Below are 25189 nucleotides of genomic sequence, written 5' to 3'. Positions count from 1 at the left end.
CCATAAAGGGCCTCAAAGGGAGCTACCTTAATGCTTGTGTGATAGTTGTTGTTGTACGAGAATTCAATTAGGGACAAATGGGTATTCCATGCTTTGCCGAAGTCTATCACACAAGCTCGGAGCATATCTTCCAAGGTTTGGATGGTCCTCTCACTTTACCCATCTGTCTGGGGATGGTAGGCGGTGCTCATATCGAGCTGAGTTCCCAACGACCTCTGTAGCGATTGCCAAAACCAGGAGGTAAACATGCTATCTCTGTCCGAGATAATAGATATTGGCATGCCAGGTAATCTCACAACCTCTTTTATGTAAATTCGGGTCAGCTTTTCCATCTTATACGTTTCCTTAATTGGCTGGAAATGGGCGGATTTGGTCAACCGATCGACAATCACCTAGATGACATCCGATCCGTCTGTCGTCTTGAGCAATTTGGTTATAAAATCCATTGTGATTATCTCCCATTTCCACTCGGGTAACTCCGGTTGTTGGAGGAGTCCCCAGGGCTTTTAATATTCTTGTTGGATAAGGTGTCTAAGTCCATAACTATATTTGGTATGTACTTGACCCGATTTAGCATGGTCCATTTGGGTTGCATGGCATCGAAACAATTTGGATAGACTTTTGTGAGAAGAAGATATTTATGATTTATTAATATATTATAAGTTCTAATATATTAATATGAAATCATATTATTTAATTAGGATTGATCAAGAATTAGTTTGGAATTGATTTTGTGATCAAAAGAGACTAATTAAATAAATGGGGATTGATTTGGTAATTCATTCATTCTTATATAGTGGTCTTATGATCCATAGTTCTTCATGTTGGGCTAAACCCATGTGGTGACCCATGGATACTCCATGGAGGTTAAAACCCATGGATCATGAGGAATGTAGAAAGTCATGAGTTACATGGTGTAACCCTAATGTGCACACTATATAAAGAAGCCTCACACTAGCAAAATCGGCACTTAACATACACAAGTGAGGGCTAGCCGATTTTGGTGCAATATAATCTTCTCTCAAGTTATTCCAATTGTTGGTGGTGTTGTGTGAAGCATTTGAGGCATCACATTTGGGGTGCTAGGCTCACAAAGTCTTAAGGAATCAAAGCTACAAGAAAGGTATGTCATTCTACTAGAATTTTCTATTACATATACCCCATGATATGCTAGTTAGGATGAAACCTTGGAAAAATGAAAGTTTGCATGTATAATAGAGAAAACATAGATCCAAGGTATCTAGGGTTGCATGCATACCATAGGAGTGTTAGAATGCTCAAAACCCAACAATTCTACCTTCACCTTGGCGCAAGTCAGGCACTTGCCCACGTAGGTAGCATTTTCTGCTTTCATATTTCGCCACCAATATTGTTGTTTGAGATCTAGGTACATCTTGTCGGACTCCGGATGGACAGAGTATCGCGTCTTGTGTGCTTCATTCAGGACTACGTCTCTGAACCCTCCGAATTTTGGGGTCCAGATCCGGTTCCTGAGATAGTATGCTCTGTCCTCTTTGATTGTGAGATTCTTGTCCATCCCACGCAAGGCTTTGTTTGCGATGTTCTCCGGCTTCAAGGCTTCCAGTTGAGCCTCCTTGATTTTCGAAGACAAGTGGGAGTGGATGGTTATCGTTAGTGTTCTTACCCGGCGACCAGAGTATTCCTTTCTACTTAGGTCATCGGCCACCACATTGGCCTTGCCCGGATGGTACCTGATCTCACATTCATAGTCATTCAGCAGCTCAACCCATCACCGCTGTCTCATGTTTAGTTCTTTTTGGTTCAGAATGTGATGGAGACTTTTGTGGTATGTGAAAATGGTGCACTTCGTACCGTAGAGGTAGTGCCTCCAAATCTTTATAACGAACACCACGGCTCCCAGCTCGAGATCGTGAGTGGTATAGTTCACTTCATGGGTTTTCAGTTGTCTGGATGCATAAGCTATAACCTTCCCGCACTGCATAAGCACACATCCTAGCCCTTGATTCGATTTGTCGCAATATACCACGAAGTCTTTTGTTCCCTCTGGAAGAGACAACACCGGAGCACTGCAGAGGGCTTGTTTCAGGGTTGGAAAAGCAGCTTCTTGTTTTGCATCCCAGGTAAAGGGTACACCCTTCTGGGTTAGAGCGGTGGGGGCTTGGCGATCTTGGAGAAATTCTGAATGAACCTCCTGTAATAACCAGCAAGGACCAAGAATTGCCAGATCTCCGTTGGGGTTCTCGGGGTTGCCAAACCCTCAATCGCTTTGATCTTGGAAGAGTCCACATGTATCCCTTCTTCACTGACTACGTGTCCCAGAAAATTCACCCTGCGGATCTAGAACCCGCACTTGGAGAATTTTGCGTACAACTTTTCCGCCCTTAGAGTCTCCAAAACCTGTCGTAGGTGTTGCCTGTGTTCTTCCTTGCTTCGAGAGTAAACCAGTATGTCGTCGATAAAGACTATCACAAATTTGTCAAGGAAGGGTCGGCAGACTCGGTTCATTAGGTCCATAAATGCTGCAGGTGTATTCGTTAGACCAAAGGGCATTACCACGAATTCATAGTGCCCGTAACGAGTTCGGAAGGTAGTTTTGGGGACATCTTCTTCTTGTACTCGTAGTTGATGGTATCCAGACCTCAGATCTATTTTCGAGAAGTAAATGGCTCCTTGAAATCGGAGCTCCCCAAGGAGAGAAGCTCGGTCTTATAAACCCCTTGTCTAATAATTCGCACAATTGGCTGGAGAGTTCTTGCATTTCTGCAGGGGCTAATCTATACGGTGATTTGGCAATTGGCGTGGCTCTGGGTATTAGGTCAATCCGAAATCCGACCTATCGTTCAGGGGGTATTCCTGGAAGGTCTTCAGGAAATACATTTGGAAAGCCATATACCTCCGGTATATCCTTGATGCTCTTCTCTTCCTTCTTTTTATCCAACACATGGGCTAGGAAGGCATGGTTCTTTTTGTGCAAGCACTTTTGTGCCTTGATGCACGAGATGAGACGGAGATTTGCATTGGGTTTATCACCGTAGATAATTAGGGTTTCTTCGTTGGATAGGTGAAGGCGAACGGCCTTCTCGCCGCACATAATATCGGCATGGTGGAGGCTTAACCAATCCATACCGATGATCACATCAAAGCTTCTAATATTAACTGGCATTAAGTTGATTGGAAATGAATGCTTATTTAGTGTTAACGTGCACCCTAGAAATACGTCATTGGTTGTTTCTGTTTTCCCATTAGCCATTTCCATCGTGAAGGTTTCGTTTAACTTTTGGGGACTTTGGTTTAGTAATTGTTTAAATTTATGCCTCACGAAACTTCGTTCCACCCCACTATCAAATAAGATGCATTCATAGATGTTGTTGAGGAGGAACGTAGCGGTGACTACCGCTGGATCCTACATAGCCTCCCCTTGTCCCATTGCTAGGACTCTGCCTGATCCCCCTGCACCCCGATTGTTGGCCTTGGGGTAGTTTCATTTGTAATGTCCAGTCTCCCCGCAACCGTAACATGCTTGACTGGCCCCAATGTTGTTGGGTTGGTTGCTTTGTTGAGGCTGTGCTTTGCAATACCAGGCAGTGTGCCCTTTTCGATTATATCTGGTGCATTGCAGGTCTCGGCATGTGCCATTATGGTGGTGATGCGACCTGGGCTCCAACCACTTGGGCTACTAGTTCTGATGGCCGGAAGGAAACCTTAGAGGTCACAAGGAAAGGAAAATCGTCGGCTGCTCTCCGGGAGGAGGTCACGGAAAAACGCTCCGACGGTCAAGTCAGTAGATTGAATAAGTATAGAGGCTAAGGAATCGGGCAGGATAACTTACTCATCAAGGAAAAGTGAATGTCCTTTTATACCGAGGATCCTCTTCAATCCGCATGAAAGACAAGGACCTGCGATCCCGACAAGATCCGTCGTCGTTATTGGTGGATCGTGTTCCTCGTAGGGTCAGAGCTAACGATTGGCTCACGCGATAATGCTCTGGCTGTGCCTCTTGTCGCCTAGAGCCGTTGTCTTTAGACTGTAGCGAAGGACAATATTTGGCGAGGGTGAGGCCCTTGCGTGGTCCCCTGATAGAGTCCTTGGCGGCCAGGATTGCCGAGTCAGGCTTGGTCAGGCCTCGCTGGGAATTCCTTGTCGGGGACTCTCTTACTTCTGGCCCGCTCTGAGGGGCGTGTCATCAAGTCCACCAGTCTAGTAGTCACAGCATATGCTAGCTAGCTATGATGTTCTGGACTTAACTGCCGGTACACATGCCGCGTTTTTGTTTGGACGTCGCTTCATTTTCGGCGATGTGACCGCCCGTCGTACGCGACGGTTACGTCAGTCGTGTCAAGGATTTTCGTAAATCCTGCTCTTTTTCCCCTTATAGTTTGTGAGCAGATTTTTCTTAGTTCTTATCTTCTTTCTTCGTTCCCTTCTTTTTTTCTTTTCTCCTTGCATCTTCTTTATGGCTTCTTCCATGAGCTTGATCCCGAGTTCCTCTGAATTAGCCACTCTTCAAGAGGCATATGGCCTTACTCCAGCTGATGGAAAGGATTTCCCAGTTGCTGGAGCTTCTATCCTTTCGCCGCCGCCTGGGAAGGTGGGTGTCTATCATAAAACCTTCGACGCTGGTCTTCGTCTTCGCCTGACCGATTTCCAAGAGGAAATACTCTAACGCAGTGGATGCAGTATTCATATGTTGATCCCTGGTGTCGTCCACAAGATAGTAGCTTTCGAAATGATATGTCGGGCTAACGGCATCATTCCTGACTACTTCGTCTTCAAGTTATTCTTCCGATTTTCCGCTACTAACGACAAGTACACCTTTTCTACCCGTCGTGGTGGGCATAATCTTGTCGTTGACAGCAAACCGCCAAAGAATTGGCAGGACAAGTGGTTGCGGGTCAACCAGGAACTGCTTCGCTGGGAATACCATCGGGCGGATGCTCTGTCGGATGTCACTCCCAAACTATTCCCTCATAACCAAGCGACTGCTGACTTCTTGCGTACTCTCCAGGTGGACATTGACACAATGTATGAGGCATTACTTGTTGGGGTTGGGATGAGTCCGAGTTGGCGTGCCCGGAGGGAGATGTCTGTCTTCTACATTATCTCTAATGGTGAGTTGTCTTTGCCTCTTCTCCTTTTCCCCTCCCCCCCCCCCTTTTTTTTAATATTTGGGGTGGGGAATACTTTGTAATTGTTCTTTTTGCTTTCTTGTTTCATCGTCATCATTTTTCCTTTATATTTGGTCTTTCTTTTACAGGTACAGAATGCTTAGTTTCCATGGACTCTGTTCTACGAAAGCGATATCAGGGGAAACTGGAGCATCGGGTGGTACCTTTGTATGAGACTCTGCCTCCACCTCGTCGCTTGAGTGTCGCTGCTGTGATGCCTCCACAGCCTGTGGGGAGCTCTACTGCGTCGGGGAGCCAACCGGTTTCCAATGCGGCCTTGACTCCTGTCGTGATACCTCGCCCGTCCAACGAGCCGCCCACCGATGGTGTGGTTGTAAGTCCCCAAAATTCTTGTGTATCAATCAGATCCGTTTGATGGTGCGGAATCCCAATCAAACGGATGATGCCAGATCAAAATAGAAGAGAAGGAGGAGAAGAATAACTTGAATCTTGAATGTATTGATGATATGATTGAAGTTCCTTACACAAGATTCACTTTCTCTCTCTTCTCTCGTTCTCTATTCTTCTATTCACTTACTTCCTCACACCCCTCACCCTATATATATACACATGAGAAACATGGGCCGTAAATGGGTTTACGGCCGTAAACACCTCCCTAGCCGTAAACTCATAAAACATTACAGAAAAATACAGTTGCCTAGAAAAGCAAAGTATAAACTATAATTTTGACCCAACAATCTCCCCCTTGGTTTATAGCTTTCTTTTCTTAATTGACCCAACAAGATCCCCTAAAAAGTAGCTGGCTTTTCTTGTTAATCTTCATTGTAAGCTTGGCTTCAGCATTTATCTTCAAATTCTTTACAACTTCAAGATGAACTTGATGAATCTTCAAAGAATGACTTGATCTTGAGCAGTTGGGATTTTCTACAGAATTTGACATTGAACGCACATTGGGTGAGGAGGCTTCTTGTACTGATTCGTGAAAGATAGCGCTTTCAACTTGAGAATCTTCAGAGAGAATATCAGAGAGAACTAATCTTATGGATCACTTCAGCACGTTTAAGATAGCAGCAGACTGATTGAGGAGGCTTCAATGCAATCTGTCACATAGTCTTCAAGTCAGCTTCACCTTGCTTCTGGGGTTGAAAGATTGAAAGTTGAAAGAATAATCTTCATTTCTTGTTCCTTCGAATGAGAATTCTTCGATGATCACGGATGAAACTTTGGCTCAGGAATCTTGATACAGTCTCCATGAGTCCCATCTACACCTAAATTCACTTTTCAAGACAAAACAAAACTAAAAGAAAACTTAGCACACAAATTAGAACAGAAACAAAAATATTTTTGGATTTTTGATTTTTCTGAACAAGAAATAAAACATAAATAAAAATATTTTTGGAGTTTGAATTTTCTGATTTTTGTTTGATTTTTGAATTTTTTTTAATTCTCCCCCTAAATTTGTGCATAGAGGAAAACTATGAACAAATTTAACAAAAAGAAAAATATTTGGGATCAAAGTTGTTAGACAGCCTGAACTTGTTTGTCAGTACCTTCACCTTCATGAATAGATCTGGTCAATTGTCGGTATTGTGGTCCACTTAAACACGAAGGATATCGATAAACTTTTCTAAGTAAACTATTTTGCTGACGATGACCACGGGTATTGTTGTCCACTTAAATTAAGCAGCGAGATCTACAGACAACCTAGTGATTGTTCAATTTTAAATGTACTAGAACACGTTTCCCGCTTCCTGACATACCCCAATAATCAGGAACTTCCAAAGTACTTCTTACTTTAGGTGAGCAGACAATTATTATGAGAGAAGTCAGATTTAGAATGCATATGCTATACACCCAGGTCGGATCTCTTCCAATCTCGCAGAGGGTGAAACATATGACTAACCAGATTTAGAGAGATTGAGAAGTAGAATGGTGCATATGCTGTGTACCAGGTCGGATGTATTTCAATCACGCAAAGGAGACATCATATGACTAACAGACAGGTTGAATTGCATAGATAGAAGATGCAAAGAAATAGAATTGCATATGTTACAGTCCAGGTCGGATGTATTTCAATCACGCAGAGGAGGCAACATATGACTAACAGAAAGAAAGCAAGAAAATAATTTCCTACAGACCTACTTTATCGGAATTCCCCAGTCGCCCCATCAATACTGGAATTAAGGAAAAAGTCCATACATCGAGGAAGAGTTAAACCACAGTTCTAGAGACAGATTATTTTAGTGTGACCAGTGGATTGTCATGTATATCTCCCTGCTCAACCTATATGGGCGTCGTATTATCAGGCTAAATGGATCTATCTAGGTCAAGATTTTTCAAGTCTCTAGATTCCTTAAGTTCATTAATGCCTAGTCAAGTCCATTTTAATATTTCGTGCCTACCAGCGCATCGAACACAGAGCCTAGACAATTCAAATTCAGTCCCTTACACAGATTCAGATTGCCTGTTATCACATGATTATATCACTTCCCAAAACATCTCCCTCAAGCACATTTCATTAACACCATATTTTTGGATTTTCTGATTTTCTAATGTTTTTGGATTTTTTTTTAAAATTTTCTAATTTTTGTTTTGTTTTTATTTCTCCCCCTAAATTTGTTCCTAGGAGAGAAACAAAAGTAAATGCGCAAATTTAAACTATCCTAAAACAAAAATTAGTCTTTAAAGCGAATCAGCTTAAGAAAAACTCAGGAGTATAGAGAAGAAAACTCAAACCGTAAGTCACCGATTGAATTTGCATCCAGAAGGTCTGAGAACAGCATGCTTAATCTCAGAACATATCCAAAAATTCTTCACATCGTTAAGCACTAACCCCATGTTTGATCCCTTCTTTTCTTCCTTTCCCGCAAAGGACACATACTCCCAAACAAAGTTATGAATGTTGTACAGTTGAGAGATGTCCCCTATCATGTGCCTGGAACAACCACTACCAACAAACTGAAGTCTGATGATATGCCTCCATAGCTGCTCCGACACAGAGCGGGATTAGTTGGTCTTTGGAACCCAGTCCATTTTGAAACTGGGTTGACCTTTTTCATCATTGCAGGGTACTCTCTCCCATGACATATCCTGTTTATCACAAACAGAAGATGAAGAAATATTAGAATCGTTAGAAGATTTGGGAGAGTGAGCCTTTGGAACCCATTTGTAGTTGGGTTTAACCCATTTCTTTTTCAATCTGATGGGTGGCTCAGTACTTAATTTTGATCTTGATGTCGTCCGTTGAGATGAATTTGATTTTGGCTTCACGGGAGCATCTCTTGGATTTGGCTTCTTGGTCGGCATTCCCTTCTTGCCCTTGGGATTCAGATTCTTGGCCTTGTGGGTTTGATTCTTGGCCTTCTGCGCGTTCCAGTCACCATTGTCTGAATGTGACCTCGAGGGGTTTCTTTTGGAGTATCTCCCTCTTGGCGCGTTTTGCCATCCTTGTGTGTAGTAGGGAACGTATGCGCGATTTGGACAGTTTCGGGCAATGTGACCAGGTGTTCCACAGTGAAAACAAGTCTTTTTCTTCACTGGGAAATTTTTTCTTCCTGCCCCTGGTGGCGTGTCCTTGCCTTGTCTCTTATTGTTCCCACAAGCACACTTGCAGCAGGCACCCTGATTCGCTGGAATTGGTGGTATGTATTTACCAACAATAGGTTGATCAGAAGCAGCTGAGTTCGAAGCAGCATATTCAGAGCTCAAGGAGATGTTGGCTTGTTCAATGGTGTTCTCCTTGTTCTCATCTTCTGCTACTTTACCCGCACATGAGGTAGAAACATTAGTATTTTCAACCTAAATACCTCCTGACACAAATCCAACTGGTTTTCCATATTGAAGATGTGCCTCCCTATCAATTTCTTCCTGTGTCATAGGGATGGATGTGTAGTTATGATTTAAAGGTGGAGGAACACTATCATTGTAAGGGTAAATAGAGTTGTAATTAGTCGAAGGGTTTCATGTCTTCGAATGTACCGAGTCTTCGTATCTTATGTAATCTATTTTACTAGGGCATTGTATTCGAAGCTTAACGCATAGTCCTTAGTATATTTTTTGTACGCTTTCCTCTCCTATAAATATGAGTGTTTACTAGAGTCATGGAGACGAGTCCTTACAGGATTGTCATTTGTACTTTGTAAAACTTGAGAGCGTAATAGAGCTGAAACAAGATCATATTTACATCTGTGTTCAAATCTCACAATTCTACTTTGATCATTAAACTCTGATTAATTTCCTACTCGATTCATTGTTTCATCAATTGGTATCAGAGCAGGAATCATATCTCTGATCTAATTTTCATCTTTTCAAAAGTTTTTAAATAAATTTTTTTTGGTTTAAGAAATTCCGCACTTTTTGAAAGTGAAAAATTCATTGGATCTAAGTCTGTGATTCGATTCTGCACTTGAATCATTGAATCGAGTGTTCTGCTAGTGATTCTGATTTGAATCATATAGTTTGTTGTCAAATTCTCAAAGTTTCTTAAAAAATTCTCAAGGATTTATTCCGTACATCAATGTCGTCTTTCAATCTTAATTCCATGACTTCATTTTCTCATCTTCTAGGATCATCCACCAAAATTCCTATGCTAATCCCTGAGTATTACGATCAATGGGCTGATCGTATGCAGGATTATCTCAACGGATTGGATGAAGAACTGTGGAATTGCATTTCTGGCAATCTCAATCCACCAACGAATGTTCAACCAATTGGATCATCTTCTGGAAGTTCCGAAGTTGAGAATCAGTCTGATCGTCTGAAAAAGCTAGAGAAGAGATGTGTGAGAGAGCTAAGAGGTGCTTTGCCTCCAGTTTTTTACAACTATGTGAGGAGTTGTACAACTGCAAAGGAGATCTGGAACATTCTCAAGGAGAAATTTCAGGGGAGTGAGAAGACAAAAGTTAACTCTGTGAAGCAATGCTTAGTGGAACTGAAGGACTTCAGATAGAAAGATGGTGAAACGATTGAAGTTTACTATGATCGTCTTAATGAATTAATCTATCGATGCAATCGATATGGTATCACCAGATCAGCCATGGAGTTCAATTTAATTTTTGTTATGGGTCTTCGTAAGGAGTGGTGTAGTGTGAGCACGATGGTTAAGAATTAACAGAGCTTTGATACGTCAACTTTGAATGACTTGTACAATCAACTAAAGTTTCATGAAAGCGAAGTGAACGAAATTGCTGAAGAATCGAAGGCAAGTTTGGGAGGTCCACTAGCTTTGGTTTCGAAGATCTCTGAAAGGGAAACTGAGAAAGATGTTTCGGACGAAGACGAAGGGTTCATCATGAATTCAGATGATGAGGCGATTGCTTTCTATTCAAACAATCGTGTGAAAAAGTTCTTCAAAAAGCCATTCAATCCGAAGGCAAAGTCATCTGAGACAAAAGGGAATTCTATGAGTAAAAGTGCTGGGGATGAGAAGAATAAGGAAGAGAAGAAAGATACGAAGTTTGTTGAGGGAAAAACAGAGAAGAAGTTAATGGGAGATGCTGGGATTGATTGTCATTATTGCAACGGGGCTAATCATTTAGCTAATGATTGCATGCTGAGGAAGAAAGATGAGAAAAAGAATAAGACGAAGGATGAAGCGTACTATGTGGAAAAGTTGGAGGAGGTGCGTGCGAAGGCAAAGAATTTTTCATTAGTTGCTCGTGGTGAACAAGAAGAAGATGGAACTTATCAAATTTGGTCATCTGGATCAGATGATGAGGAGATGCGAAATCCAACCCATGGAGCAATGTTTGCAAAGATGGAAGAAGAATCAGATGAGGAGGCATACGAAGTTCATGGGAGATGCTTCGTATCAAAAGCCGCTGACAAATCTCCGACGACCACGAAGGTACGTAATATTCTTGAATCTTTCAATATTCCAGTACATGCTTATAATTCTGAATTAGTATCTTTTGATGAAACTGTTACTTATTTTGATTTAATTGTGGTATCTGCTAGCAATGAGGCTAAGAAGCTGTCTATGCAGTTGCTAGAGACACAAAAGAAACTAGATTCGAAAATTACTAAGATAGATTGTTTAGAACTTCAAATAACTAATATCATGGTTGATAGGGATAACTTGTCTAGTGAATCTAAACTGTTGTTAGCTCAGAGGAACATTTACTGTAATTCGGCTAAAAGATTGTATGGTAAATTAACTGAACAACATCATTCATGCGAAATCAGTAAAGAACAACATAGAAAATTGCTGCTATTTTTAGCTTATGAAAGAGCTACGGTAGATAACATTTCGTATGACTGTGAAAAAGAAATAGCTGATTTTAACAAAGTTCCGAATGATATGTATAGATATGGAATAGTCAAAGTAGATGAATGTCTTGATTCAACTGGTTAAAATTGTAAATGACACTTTGACTAAGTCTGAACAAATTCACATCTTGAAAAAGACTGAGAATTCAACATCTGATTCTCAATCTAATTTTGCTGATATTGAGGATAATTTTGACAATATTAGTGAAATCAGTGATATTGAGGATGTTGATTATTCTCAGTTGTCTATTATAAATGTTGAATCATCATTTAAAGGAAAAGAAAAAGGTAAGGATTTGTTGGATGAGATTGACACTGATCAACCCTCAACTTCGAAAGTTTGTGATGTGGACTTTGTGGAAGTCAGAGACAGCAAAACAGATGATAGTGATGATGAGAAAGAAGAGAAACAAACGAAGCAAAAGGAAGTTACAAAGGAAAAAGAAATTCCTCGTATAGTTGTTGACCAAGTGTATGGAGATACACAAAAGTTCGAAAAAGTGCTGACTGAACAAGGTGCTCATTACCTAGAAGCGAATACGGTGGTTTACCCGATTTTCAAGTGTACTGATGATGTTGTTTTTCCAAACCAAGTCTTCGTAACTACTGGAAATGTTGAAAATATCAAACCCGAATTAAAGAAGTTAGTTGAGGAGGATAATTCAAAAACAACTGATGAAGGCTTTTTCGCAAATCAAAACACAGTTGAAAACAACTTAACAAAGAATTTGTATGTGTTTCAACGACAAAAACCACAAAGCCAATGGGTTGAAAAATCAAAAATTGAAAAAGTGAATACAAAACATGTTGAAAAGGAAAATGAAAAAGTTGTCAAACTAAACTCTAAGGAATTTAAAGATCAAATTGACAAATTTTTGAAGGAAAACAACATTTCAAAACGACAAGCAAGAAAGAAAATATTTTGGCAAAATGTTGAGTCTCAAAAGATGTCTGAATCACAATTAACCAAAAATGTTTTCAAAGCCAAAAATTCATCTTTTTCAACAAAAACCCAACATTCATCTCAATCAACTCATACAAGGTCTGAGGTGAATAAGCAACCAAAGTTTTCGAAAGTTTCTGACACTAACAAATCAAGAGCATTTTCAAATAAATCTAATTCAAATCAACAAGTCTTTCAAAATCAACATTTTAAATCAACTGTTGATACATCATATGCTCATTCTTCTCTAACAAATCCCAAAGTTAATTTTGTTGCTCAAAAGCCAAATTTTCCTAATCATACGAAGAAACAAACACTAAAGGCTTCGCATGAAAAAGGCATAACTTCAAGGAAAAATATAGATCACTGGCTCGAAGGACGAGGAAAAGTTTATCAATCCAACAAATACTCAGAAAAACAAATCAACGAAGCTTATGAAAAGTATGTCAATACTTCTTCGAATGGAAGTTCATCCTCAAAAGATTCGAACATCTCCATCAAAGCTTGGAGACTAGTCACAAAAACAAAGACAGTTCAGTTACAAACTCAAAATGCGAAGGGTAAAGTCAGGGTACATCCGAAACCAACAAAATCTTATGTTTCGGTTCCTACAAATGATGATGTGGACATTATTGATAGTCTCAAAACTAAAGTTTGTGACTGGGTCAAAAAATCTTCATTTAATTCCATATTGAAATCTAATTTCCAAGGACCCAAAAAGTCTTGGGTACCTAAATTTGTTCACTGAATGTAGGTACTATGTGACGAGCAATATGATAACAAGTGGTACATTGATAGTGGTTGCTCTCGTCACATGACTGGGAAGAAGGAAAATTTACGAGATTTTAGAAGTCTCAAAAATGTTGGAGTAGTAAAATTTGGGAACAACCAAAAATGTCAAGTCAGAGGATATGGGAAGATCACAAATGGTCAATTCACAGTAAATCGTGTTGCATATGTTGAAGGTCTCCAACATAACTTGATAAGTGTTTCTCAACTTGTTGTGGGCACTGGCAATCAAGTTCTCTTTAACGAAGAAGAAAGTATTATTTCGAATGTCAACACAAACGAAGTGTTACTGAAATCCAAAAGGAAAGGTGACATGTTCACTCTGGACATCAATCCTAATGTAGGCAAACCTGCTGTATGCCTTCTTTCGAAAGCCACATCTGATCTAAGCTGGCTATGGCATCGAAGACTTTCACATATCAACTTTCGAAACATCAATAAACTGGTGGTACAAGATCTGGTAAGAGGTTTACCTGTACTTAAATTTGATAATGACTCTTTATGTGCAGCTTGTGAAGTTGGCAAGCAACATAAACAAGGTCATCCAATTACGATAGATTCGAAAATTATTGCACCTCTGGAGCTTTTACATATTGATTTGTGTGGTCCTTCGACTGTTTCAACTCTCAACAAGAAACGGTACATTTTAGTTATTGTTGATGATTTTTCCAGATTTACGTGGGTTTATTTTCTCAGGCTTAAATCCGAAGTTGCACAAATCATGATTGATTTTATCAAAAAGATGGAAACAACATTAAAGAAGATTGTTCGAAAAATCAAGAGTGATCATGGAACTGAATTTAAGAACAATGTTCTTGATTCATTTTTGGTGGACAAAGGGATTTCGCATAATTTTTCATCTCCTTATACACCACAACAAAATGGTGTTGTAGAACGAAGGAATCGCTCACTGTGCGAAGCAGCAAGAACTATGTTGGCATATGCGAATTTACCTCAATATCTTTGGGCTGAGGCAATATCCACTGCATGTTTTACTCAGAACAGATCTTTCATACACAGGCGTTTTAATATTACACCATACGAAATTCTGAATAATCGTAAACCTAATGTGAAATTCTTTCATGTTTTCGAATGTAGGTGCTTTATTATGAATCTCAATGATCATCTTTCGAAATTTCAAGCAAAAGCTGATGAAGGGATTTTTCTTGGATATTCACACAATTCTATCGCATATCGTGTGTTAAATAAGCGAACACGAAAAGTGGAAGAAACTTTCAATCTCACATTCGATGATTACTATGTTAAACAAAATGAGAATAATTTTGCAAATCATCCAATTTTACAAGACACACAAGTTGAAACTGAATCTTTACAAATGGATGATATTGATTATGATTTGATTTTTGGAATTTCAGATCATGCAGTCAATGCTGAAGTTCATGTTCTTGATAATCACATACCCGAATTTGCGAAGTTTACTGATGAATCAACATCAACTCCTCAAGAAATAAACGAAAATATACAAAACAATACAGTGGAGGGGAGCACTTGGATTCGAATACTTTCGATGATGACGAGCATTCTTTCGAGGGGGAGAAAGAAACATTAAATGATGATGTTGAAGGGGAGCATAATGTTGAGGGGGAAGCATATAGAAAATATTGAAAATAATAATGATTTTGATGATGTTTGTTCGATTGCAGGTTCTGAGAATGATGATATATACGAAGATGCTCCTTTGGAATTTGATCCAACATATCCACCAATGGAAAAATGGACAAGAGATCATCCGAAGGATCAAGTAATTAGGAATCCACAAGAGGGAGTTTTGACAAGAGCTCAAATTCGTGCAAAGAATGAGGTATTGAATACTCATCAAGAATTTTGCATGTTCAATGTTTTCATATCTAAAATTGAACCAAAAACAATTAAGGTTGCAATGGAACACTCAGATTGGGTTGTTGCAATGCAATCCGAATTGTCTGAATTCGAACGAAACAAGGTTTGGAGATTAATTCCTAAACCTGAAAATGTTTCGATTGTCGGGTTAAAATGGATTTTCAAAAATAAAACTGACAAAGATGGAAACATTGTTCGAAACAAAGCCAGACTTGTTGTTAAAGGATATTCACAACAAGAAGGAATTGACTATGAAGAAACTTTTGCCCCTGTCGCAAGACTCGAGGCTGTTCGAATATTTCTTGCTTATGCAGCTCATAAAGATTTTGATGTTTATCAAATGGACGTGAAGTGTGCATTCTTAAATGGAGAGCTTGAAGAGACTGTTTATGTAGAACAACCCCCAGGTTTTATTAACGAAGAATATCCAAATCATGTTTATATTTTAGATAAGGCAGTTTATGGTTTAAAACAAGCACCAAGAACATGGTATGCCACTCTTACTTCGTTTTTGAAACAATCTAAATTTAAACAAGGATCTGTTGACCCCACATTATTTAGAAAAAAAGTTGGGAATCATCAAATGCTTGTTCAAATTTATGTTGATGATATTATTTTTGGCTCAACTGACCCTGCTTTGTCTAAAAAATTCGAAGATTTGATGAAAAGTAAGTTCGAAATGAGCATGATGGGCAAAATCAATAATTTTCTTGGATTGAATATTCGTCAAAACAGAGAAGGGATTTTCATCAATCAAGAAAAATATACGAAGAATCTGCTCGAAAAGTTTGGATTGACAAATAACACGAAGTTACGTGTTCCAATGGCAACAGGCATAAAGTTGACACCATCGTTAGATAAACCTGTCGTTGATATAACTCTTTATCGAAGCATGATTGGTTCATTACTTTATCTCACAGCAAGTAGACCTGATATCATGTTTTCTGTGTGTAATTGTGCCAGGTCTCATTCTAATCCACGAGAGCCACATCTCACTGCTGTGAAGAACATATTTTGTTATCTTAAAGGAACAATTTCGTTAGGATTGTGGTATCCTTCGAAAACTGGATTCTTCGTCCAAGCATATTCGGATGCAGAATTAGGTGGTTGTAATCTTGATCGAAAAAGTACAAGTGGTGGATGTCAATTTCTTGATGGCAAATTAGTGAGTTGGCAATCGAAAAAGCAAACATGTGTATCAATCTCAACAGCTGAAGCAGAATATGTGGCTGCTGCTGCTTGCACTTCACAAACAATATGGATTCAAAGTCAATTACGTGATTATGCAATTAATATGAAAAAGATTCCATTATATTGTGATTCTCAAAGTGCAATACGAATTTGTGATAATCCTGTGCAGCATTCGAAGACTAAACATATAGCTCTTCGTTACCACTTCATCAAGGATCACGTGGAGGATGGAAATATTATAGTACATTTCGTGAAAACAACTGATCAGTTAGATGATATTTTCACGAAAGCGTTAGATGAAAAATCTCTTGTAAGAATTATAGAAGGACTTGGAATGATCGATGGAAATTCTGTTCCATGCAAAAAATGAGAAGAGTGACTGATCGAGAATGGTTCAGAGGCTCTGAATCAGTGATCGCGTATCATCGTTAAGTGTTCAGAGGTTAGTGTTCATAGTCAACTCTTCGAACGCTTTGAATTCGTAAATTTGTTACTTATTTTCAGGATTGATTCAGAGGTTACTATTCATGGTCAACGCTTCGACCCCTTCGTATTCATACATTTTTCACTTATCAGGTAATGCTAAAATTTCGTGTTTTGCAACAAGTATTATTTCAAATTTTCGAAAAATTAAAAATCCAAAAAGATTTTCTTTTGTTTTTGTCTTTCAAATTTTCGAAAAATTTAAAATCCAAAAAGATTTTCTTTTGTTTTTGTCTTTCAAATTTTCGAAAAATTAAAAAAAAATCCAAAAAGATTTTCTTTTGTTTTGTATTTTAAATTTTCGAAAACTTCAAAACAACAAAAATATTTTCATTTTTATTTTGTTGCAGAACATCATGAAGATATAAGCTGGATTATGCTTGCAGTTCTAGGGTCAAGTACATTTTTTCGTATAAATCGATCAATATGTTTCGCATTTTGAACTAGTTAAGTTGTCCCTAGAAGCATGCTGCTGCATGTTGTCCAAAAGCCTCCAATGACTCAATGTGTGTGTACAAAAGCCTTAATGAACTTTTCATACGAAGATTTCTTCCCAATCAGGCTTGTATTCACATTCGTCTCCTGAGTTACCTGACTCTTCTCATATGAGTAAAGAGTTTATTGTTTTGTCCAAATATAACAGAGGTACACTTCGTGTCTTCACCAATCTTTTTCATCTAAAATTTCTTTCACAATCACACACAAAGACATATGTCTGAGAGGTCTCTGATCAAACCAATCGAGACTTAGACATATCAACAATCTGTGTTAATGATCTTACATCATGAGACCGTGATGAAAGTGAAACCCAAATGTCTTGCAAATTAAGGAATTAATGGGGAACTATGTTCCAGATTTTACGAAACATTTGTTTCAGTACCTATTTTCAAAACTCCAAATCATATTCATTTCATATGAGTGATCTTGATCAAACATTCGAAACCCACGATGTTTGTTACCCAACAAAATCCAGCACAAATTTTTTTTCATGAATATGATTTCCGGGCGAGTTTACTTCGAATCCCAAAGTTATTTTAAACATTTTTCAAAACACACTTGTCACTGACTACACTGGTCAAACAAGTAATTTCTGTTACAATTACTCACCTTATGTTAAGGCTGATATGTAACGAAATTTATTAAGCCACCTATGTAGCCTTACAAAAGATGCCCTTCGAAACTTCTCTACAAGTTTTCGATTGTAATTCACGGGAACATACACAAGCTGTTGATCATCTCTCTTGATGATTAACGAAGCAACCTTTGCCCGAAGTTTAACTGCATTCGTGTCAAATTAAATTTTTGACATCACAAAATCCCAAAATTTTTATTTCATTGTTTCCTGTCTAACTTTCTTTGGAACACTGCACTCACGAAATCCTTGAGGTTCTGAGTAATACCAACTCAGGCTGATGATTTCAAACATCTGGCATATGACTTCGCTTTTCATCCCAAAAGTGAAAGAGCCTAACTTCCATCTGAAGGGGTCCGACGATTACAATTCTCTTGGGGCAAACAAAACAGGCTGTATTTCAATGACGTATGATATCGTGTCCGGGTTTTACGGTGATGGGATAGTTACTTTTTGATGCATGGCTATTTCTACGGAGAAGTGGTCCGGTTTTCAAGGTGCCATGTCGGCAGCCATTAAATGCACATCCCGCTTTTAATTCAAACAGAAGTGTTACATATAAAAGGGGATTCAAGGGTCTTTTGTCACTTTACGCATTCAAAGATAATTCCCAATTCTCTCTGAATTTTCAAGCTTTCAAAACCCTAACAATGGCGAATACTGCTAATGTCAATGCTGAACCTTCTCAAACTCCAGAAGATATTACTTCCATGCGTATTATGAAGATCCAGGGTACCAACTATCAAGTTGAAGCTGATGTATCTAAGTACCCTGAAGAATTGAAGATGCTTGTAATTGCCTTGAAGAATTCTGTTTTATCCAAGGCAACGTTCAATTCTTTCTCTGTACCGATTTCATGGTTATCTCAGGCGGGATCAACAGCTTCAATCGCTAAAGCCTTTAATGCAGTCACGTTTAACCTAATCAATGACAAGAAGGTTAGACTTACAAAGAAACTCTTTTGTCAGATTCTTGGTATTCCAAATTCTCCACCGTATGAGGATTTTACTTATCCTCAAATTGTCCACATGTTCAACGAGATGGGACATCAACCACCACTATCCAAAATCAGTGATTTCAAGAAGTCAGGTCTTCCTAAGATTTGGAATTTTCTTTTTGGAATCTTTTTACGTTGCTTAGCTGGTAGAACAGTGGGGTTAGACAAAGGAAGAATAGAGGTATACGCCATGGTTGCAGGGCTATACTATGATTTACCGATGGATTATGCTTTGCAGTTACGGAAGGAGTTTAAGAAAAGTGTTGACAACACGGATGCTGTACATGGTATTTCGTGTGCAAGATACTGGAGTTTGATCTTGCAGTACTTCTACAACAAAGAAGGTATTTTAGTAGCCAATGACGAAGACAAAGTCAATTTTCATGTATATAGCAGTCCAAAGGAGGTGATTGATGATGCTGATGAGTTCCCAAGTGTTGCTCGTAATTCTGATGCAATGCTAAAAAGAGTTGATCCTACGAACTCAGTATTGTTGGCTTATCTGCAAACAATAGATACCACTGTGACAACTGGTGTTCTATTGGAAAAAGAGAAGAAAAAATCGAAAAGGGGGAAGAAGAATGAAGCTGGTTCTTCTGCAAAACCGGTGAAGGAAATGAAGCCCAAGAAGTCATCTAAGAAGAAACCCGTAATAGTCAAACAAATTGTTCAAACGGATGTGTCTATCCCTGTTAAAGAACCAGTTACTTCACCTACTATTGAAGAAACCCAAGAAAAAGCAATCATACCTTCGAAGACTGGGGTTTTCCGTAGAATTAAGATGAGGTCTCGAAAATCTTCACCCCATGTTGTTCGTAAACCACAACATACACATCAAGGTGTATTATTCAGGGAAGTTCCAGCGCCTGTTTCTCCATCATCAAAGAAACGAAGGGCTGAAGATTTGGCAAAACAGTTGACACACACGAAAAAGAAGAAGTCCAGAAAAGTTATCATTGCCACTAATTCAACAGAAGGCAAAGATAAAATTCCTGAAACTCCAGAAGCTGATCTTGTCAACGAAAGTTCAATTCCTGAAGACATAAGTCCTATTCCACCCGAAGTTTCGCATGTCAAGTCATCTAATGAGGAGACACGAACTTCTGACATCACTGTAGACGTACCTAATACGGATACAAATGTTCACATGGGTGAAGAAGGTGCGAAGACTGATGCTCAAGGTAATCTTAATGTCACTTCTGATATTATCGTATCTTTACCTCCAATAATTTCTACAACTGATTCACCCACATTCGACACCATACTCAATACTCCTTTCACTTCCATCTTTTCTTCACAATCTACTGATCCACCCAAACCTACTTCACCTGTCGATGATACAATGATGCTGGAGAATGAAACTGATAACGAAGGTTTTGGAGGAACTTTTGAAGATCTAAAGTTTGATGAAGAAGAAGAAAATTTTCCAGATCATATGTTGATGACCATGAAGCAGTACAAAATTTTGAATACGAAGTTGAATGCTATCATTCAATCTCAAGCTGATTTTGGGGGAGGTTCATCAGTCTCAAGTCTGGAAGTTGATACTATGTTAAAGATGATGGAATCAAGGATAATCAGCAAAGTCTCCGGAATGGTGAAAGATTCTGAGTCTGTTATTTTGGAGAAGGTTGACTATAATGATCAGAATAACGAACTTCGTGTTAAATCTCAACGATCTGATTTTATAGGTGAGATCAAGGATCTGAAAAGCACAACAAAAGAACGGCATGTTCTTTTTGTTCAAGAAGTTAAGAAGGTACGCGAAGATGTCAACATGAAAATTCGTGAACTTCGTGAAGACATGCAGAAAGAAGTTTAAAATGTTCAACAAGATTATACTTCAATCCATCAGAAGGTTGACATTATTTGTGACGCTGTCACCAAATTGGTCAAATTATACGAAAACATGAGTCCTCAACTTACTCATCTTTCTGAATTGGAGAACAAGAATCTTGGCAAGTTGCTTGTTTTGTTAAAAGAGCTGAAGGAGTTGTCTGTGAAACCAGTGTTCACTTCGGTTATCACTCCAGAATTTTTATCTCAAAAATTCATCCAGTTCAAAGCTATTCTTCACAAACAATTATCTCCTCTTACTCGCATTTCAAGTCTTCTTCCAACAGTATCAGATGCCCCACCTGCTTTCACAGGGGTGCAAGGGGGAGAAAAGATAGATGATTCTAAGAAGACTGGTGAAGAAGTAAAGGCGAGTAAAGAAGATTCGAAGGTGGTGGGAAAAGTGTTTCCTTCGAAGATTCCAACTACAAAGCCTGTTATTGTATCTGCTGGTTCAGTTACTTCAACTGTGGTCACAACGGTTCCGATGACCAGATCAGTTATTAAAGGTATTGTGATTGGAGAAGCTGTTGGAAGTGCTTCGAATCCAAAGATTGTGGTGGGAGAGTCTGAGTCTAAAGATAAAGGTAAAGCCAAGATCATAGAAAAGACTAAGGAAGAAAAGAAGGCTGAAGTGGATGCAGAGTTGGAAAAGATGAGGCGTATTCAAAGTGTTATGGCTCTTCGTGCACAAGACCCTGTGGGTTTGGAAAAAGGAGATCCTTCGAAGCAATACAACTATGAAACAATTAAGGCAAAAGTCATGTTTGATCATATGTATTCATTCGAAAAGGTGCCAAAACAGAGTTATGTGGTTTCAAATACTGATGCAAGTCAGCTTGACTTTCCTATAAATGAAATGATGTTCATCATGCCTCAGTTTAAAGCAGAAATTATGTGTAAAGAAAAAGAAGAAGGGAAGAAGATAAAAATTCGTTTTCATTCAGTGTTGGCGAAAGCACCTGAAGAAGTCTGGTCACTGTTAAAAATCAAGAAAGTTATAAGCATCAAAAGAGACGTGGTCTTCGAAAAAGTTATTCAGAATCTCAAATACACAGTGATCAGATCAAATGGAAAAGTTTATGAGTTTACCATTGCTGATTTTCCGATAATGAACTTGTATGATCTTATACAAGTTGCATTAATCCTGAAAGACAAGTCATTCTCCTTTCTACAAGAAACAGAGCCAGATGTTTTCCAACTTGGAGTCAAACACATCAAGATCTTTATTGAAAATTATTTTGAGTGTCTTGCTCAAACTGATGTGGAATTGGCTACTGCAAAAGGTGTTGAAATTACTGCACCAATGGCTCCTACGAAGAAACAAGTAGATCTGAAGAAATATGAAGATGGTGAAATCTGCTTAAAACCATTGGGGATTGTCTTCGCAGGAAAAGACAAAGCTGGTAGAGCAAAGCGGTTCTTGTTCCAAACGTGCGAAGTGGAGAGATATGAAACTTCTCAGTATACGAACTTAATTGTTCGTATAAACCAATGCAGGAAGAATAATGAAGGAGACAAGAAGGAGATTAAGAAGGTCATTTCATGGTACACAGAGATACGAAGAGTGATGATGTATTCAATTCAAGTGCTTACAATTTGAAGCCTTCGACTTTGATTACAAAGGGGGAGATTGTAAGGGTAAATAGAGTTGTAATTAGTCGAAGGGTTTCATGTCTTCGAATGTACTGAGTGTTCGTATCTTATGTAATCTATTTTACTAGGGCATTGTATTCGAAGCTTAACGCATAGTCCTTAGTATATTTTTTGTACGCTTTCCTCTCCTATAAATAGGAGTGTTTACTGGAGTCATGGAGACGAGTCCTTACAGGATTGTCATTTGTACTCTGTAAAACTTGAGAGCGTAATAGAGCTGAAACAAGATCATATTTACATTTGTGTTCAAATCTCACAATTCTACTTTGATCATTAAACTCTGATTAATTTCATACTCGATTCATTGTTTCATCAATCATACCCTAGACCTTTTTGCTGGTTATTTTTAAATTGCAAACAATGGTCTATCATGTTCGCAACTACTTCGCTTGACACATCAAATTTTCTAAAATCAAAATCTGCAGTTTCAAATTTGCCTTTTAATGTGTCAAGCTCAGCAGTTAATTCAGTAAGTTGTCTCTTAACATAGTCATAATTTTCACATTTATTACTATAGTCTTCCTGAATCCTCCTAAAGTCTTTGGTTTTTGCTTCTAATTCAGCCTTTAGGGGTTTCTGTCCTTTCCTGAGTTGATATCCTTCGTATTTTAGGTCCTCGACTTCCCTTTTTAGTGAATCATTATGTTCACGAAGAAGTTTAATCGTAGCTTTACATGATTGAGAGCATGAAACTTCATTGACCGGGATGTTTGCGGAACTCATTGTTTTTCCACACTTCAAAGCGTCAAGTTCTTCAGTTACAGCAGCAAGACTAAGATGATTGAGATCTTTTGTCTTCTTGATGACAGCCACGTTCATATCCCACGATTTCGGAAGTGAATTCAGCAGCTTTTTGTTTATCTCAGATTTAGTTAAGAAGATCCCAGCTATATTCATCTTAGTAGTAAGTGTAGTAAATCGCTGCAACTGAGCTTCCAGGGTTTCTACAGGGATATAGTTGAACATGTTGAATTTTTGTCTTAACATATCCTGACTCTCTTTCATGTCTTCATTTCCCTCGTAGACCTCAAAAGCCATTAAAAGCACAACTAGAAGCCAAAATCAAACTTAAAAGTCAAACCCTTTTACTACAAACCTCAAAAGTCAACCTTAAAAGTCAAATTTAAAAAGTCAAACTTAAAAGTCAAACCGAAAAGCTAAATTTGAAAATTTAAAAGTTAAATGAGAAAGTCAAAGTTTAAAGTCAAATGTCAAATATTAAAAGTCAAAGTCAAAATTTTAAGTAAAAAATCAAAATTAAAAAAAAAACTAAAATTTTTATTTATTTATTTATTTTTTATTTATTTATTTTTTTTATATATATTTTTTTTATTTTATTATTATTATTATTATTTATTTATTTATTTATTTATTTTTGGTTGAAAATGGAATTTAAAATTAAAAGAAATTTGAATTTTGGGCTAAAAGTGTCAAATTTGCGAAAATGAAGAATTGCAAATACGATATTTTGAATTAAGAAGCGAAGTGATTTATCATCTAGCAAGCTAGATCAGTTGGAAAGGCGCCTTGTTGATGGATCAGAGGTCGCGGGTTCGATCCTCGGCAGCCCCCAAAATCGTTTCCTATTTTTGCTGATGCGAGTGCGAGGTTGCTGCTTGCGAGGAAGAGGTGCGAATGCGAGACCGAGGCTGTTGAACGAAGACTCGCTGGCCGCACACCACGGACCGTGAACGCCGACCGAACACGTGCGACACCGACCGTATACTCCGGCCGTAAACCGTCGGGCCGCAAACTCCGGCTGTAAACGTCCGAAGCGAGGCTGGTCGCAAACTGCTGACCGGAAACCGAAGACCGTAAACCGAGGCCGTAAACTCCGACTCCGGCCGTAAACTCCTCGGAAACCCTAGTTGCTGGCCGTACACGCCGCCACCCCCTCGCTGGTTACGACCAAAAACATCGTTTTTTCGACTTTGAAGCTCCAAAACTCGATCAAAAACCCCTTTTTATCAAAAACACGAAGAACAAACCCCATTTATTTTTCAGAGATCTATCCAAAAACGCAGAAATCCTTCAAAAATAAGATCAAATAAGCTCCAGATCTGACAAAATTGATTGATACAACCTTGCTCTGATACTAATTGTAAGTCCCCAAAATGCTTGTGTATCAATCAGATCTGTTTGATGGTGCGGAAGCCCAATCAAACGGATGATGCCATATCAAAATAGAAGAGAAAGAGGAGAAGAATAACTTGAATCTTTAATGTATTGATGATATGATTGAAGTTCCTTACACAAGATTCACTTTCTCTCTCTTCTCTCGTTCTCTATTCTTCTATTCACTTACTTCCTCACACCCCTCACCCTATATATATACATGAGAAACATGGGTCGTAAATGGGTTTACAGCCGTAAACACCTCCCTGACCATAAACCTGACCATAAACTCATAAAACATTACAGAAACATACAGTTGCCTAGAAAAGCAAAGTATAAACCATAATTTTGACCCAACAGTGGTGGATAGTAAGGATGGGATCATTGTCAGCGTCCGTCGAGCAGCGGAGAAACGGAAAGCTGCTCAGGCGATGAGTAGGTCGGTGCCCGAGGGCAGTTCTGGTCAGATTAGCCAGCGTCTGGTGCAACGTCGGGGCTTATGCGTTTACTCTGCTACGTCGCCACACTCCGGAGATGTGTTAGTGATACCCGATGATGATGTTCAACAGTCTGAGGGTATCGATGGGGCGCCTCAACAGCCCATTGTTCCCGATCCAATTGCTTTGAGTCCTGGTGTAGTTCTCAGTATTCAGGGGATAGCGTTGAGCGGTAACTTCACAAGTCTGCTGCTGCAAAGATCCCTCATGGTGTTCCTGTCTTTGTCCCGGGGTGGAATCTTCGGCCTGATTCCCGCCTGCCCGTTCTGCCGCCTTGGAGTTTACTCATCATGCCCTTCCTCCTGCTACTGTCGA

Source organism: Lactuca virosa, chromosome 8 (assembly GCF_052849685.1).
Source record: "Lactuca virosa cultivar CGN04683 chromosome 8, Lactuca_virosa_CGN04683_v6, whole genome shotgun sequence".
Taxonomy (NCBI): domain Eukaryota; kingdom Viridiplantae; phylum Streptophyta; class Magnoliopsida; order Asterales; family Asteraceae; genus Lactuca; species Lactuca virosa.
This window is presented reverse-complemented; position numbering follows the sequence as displayed.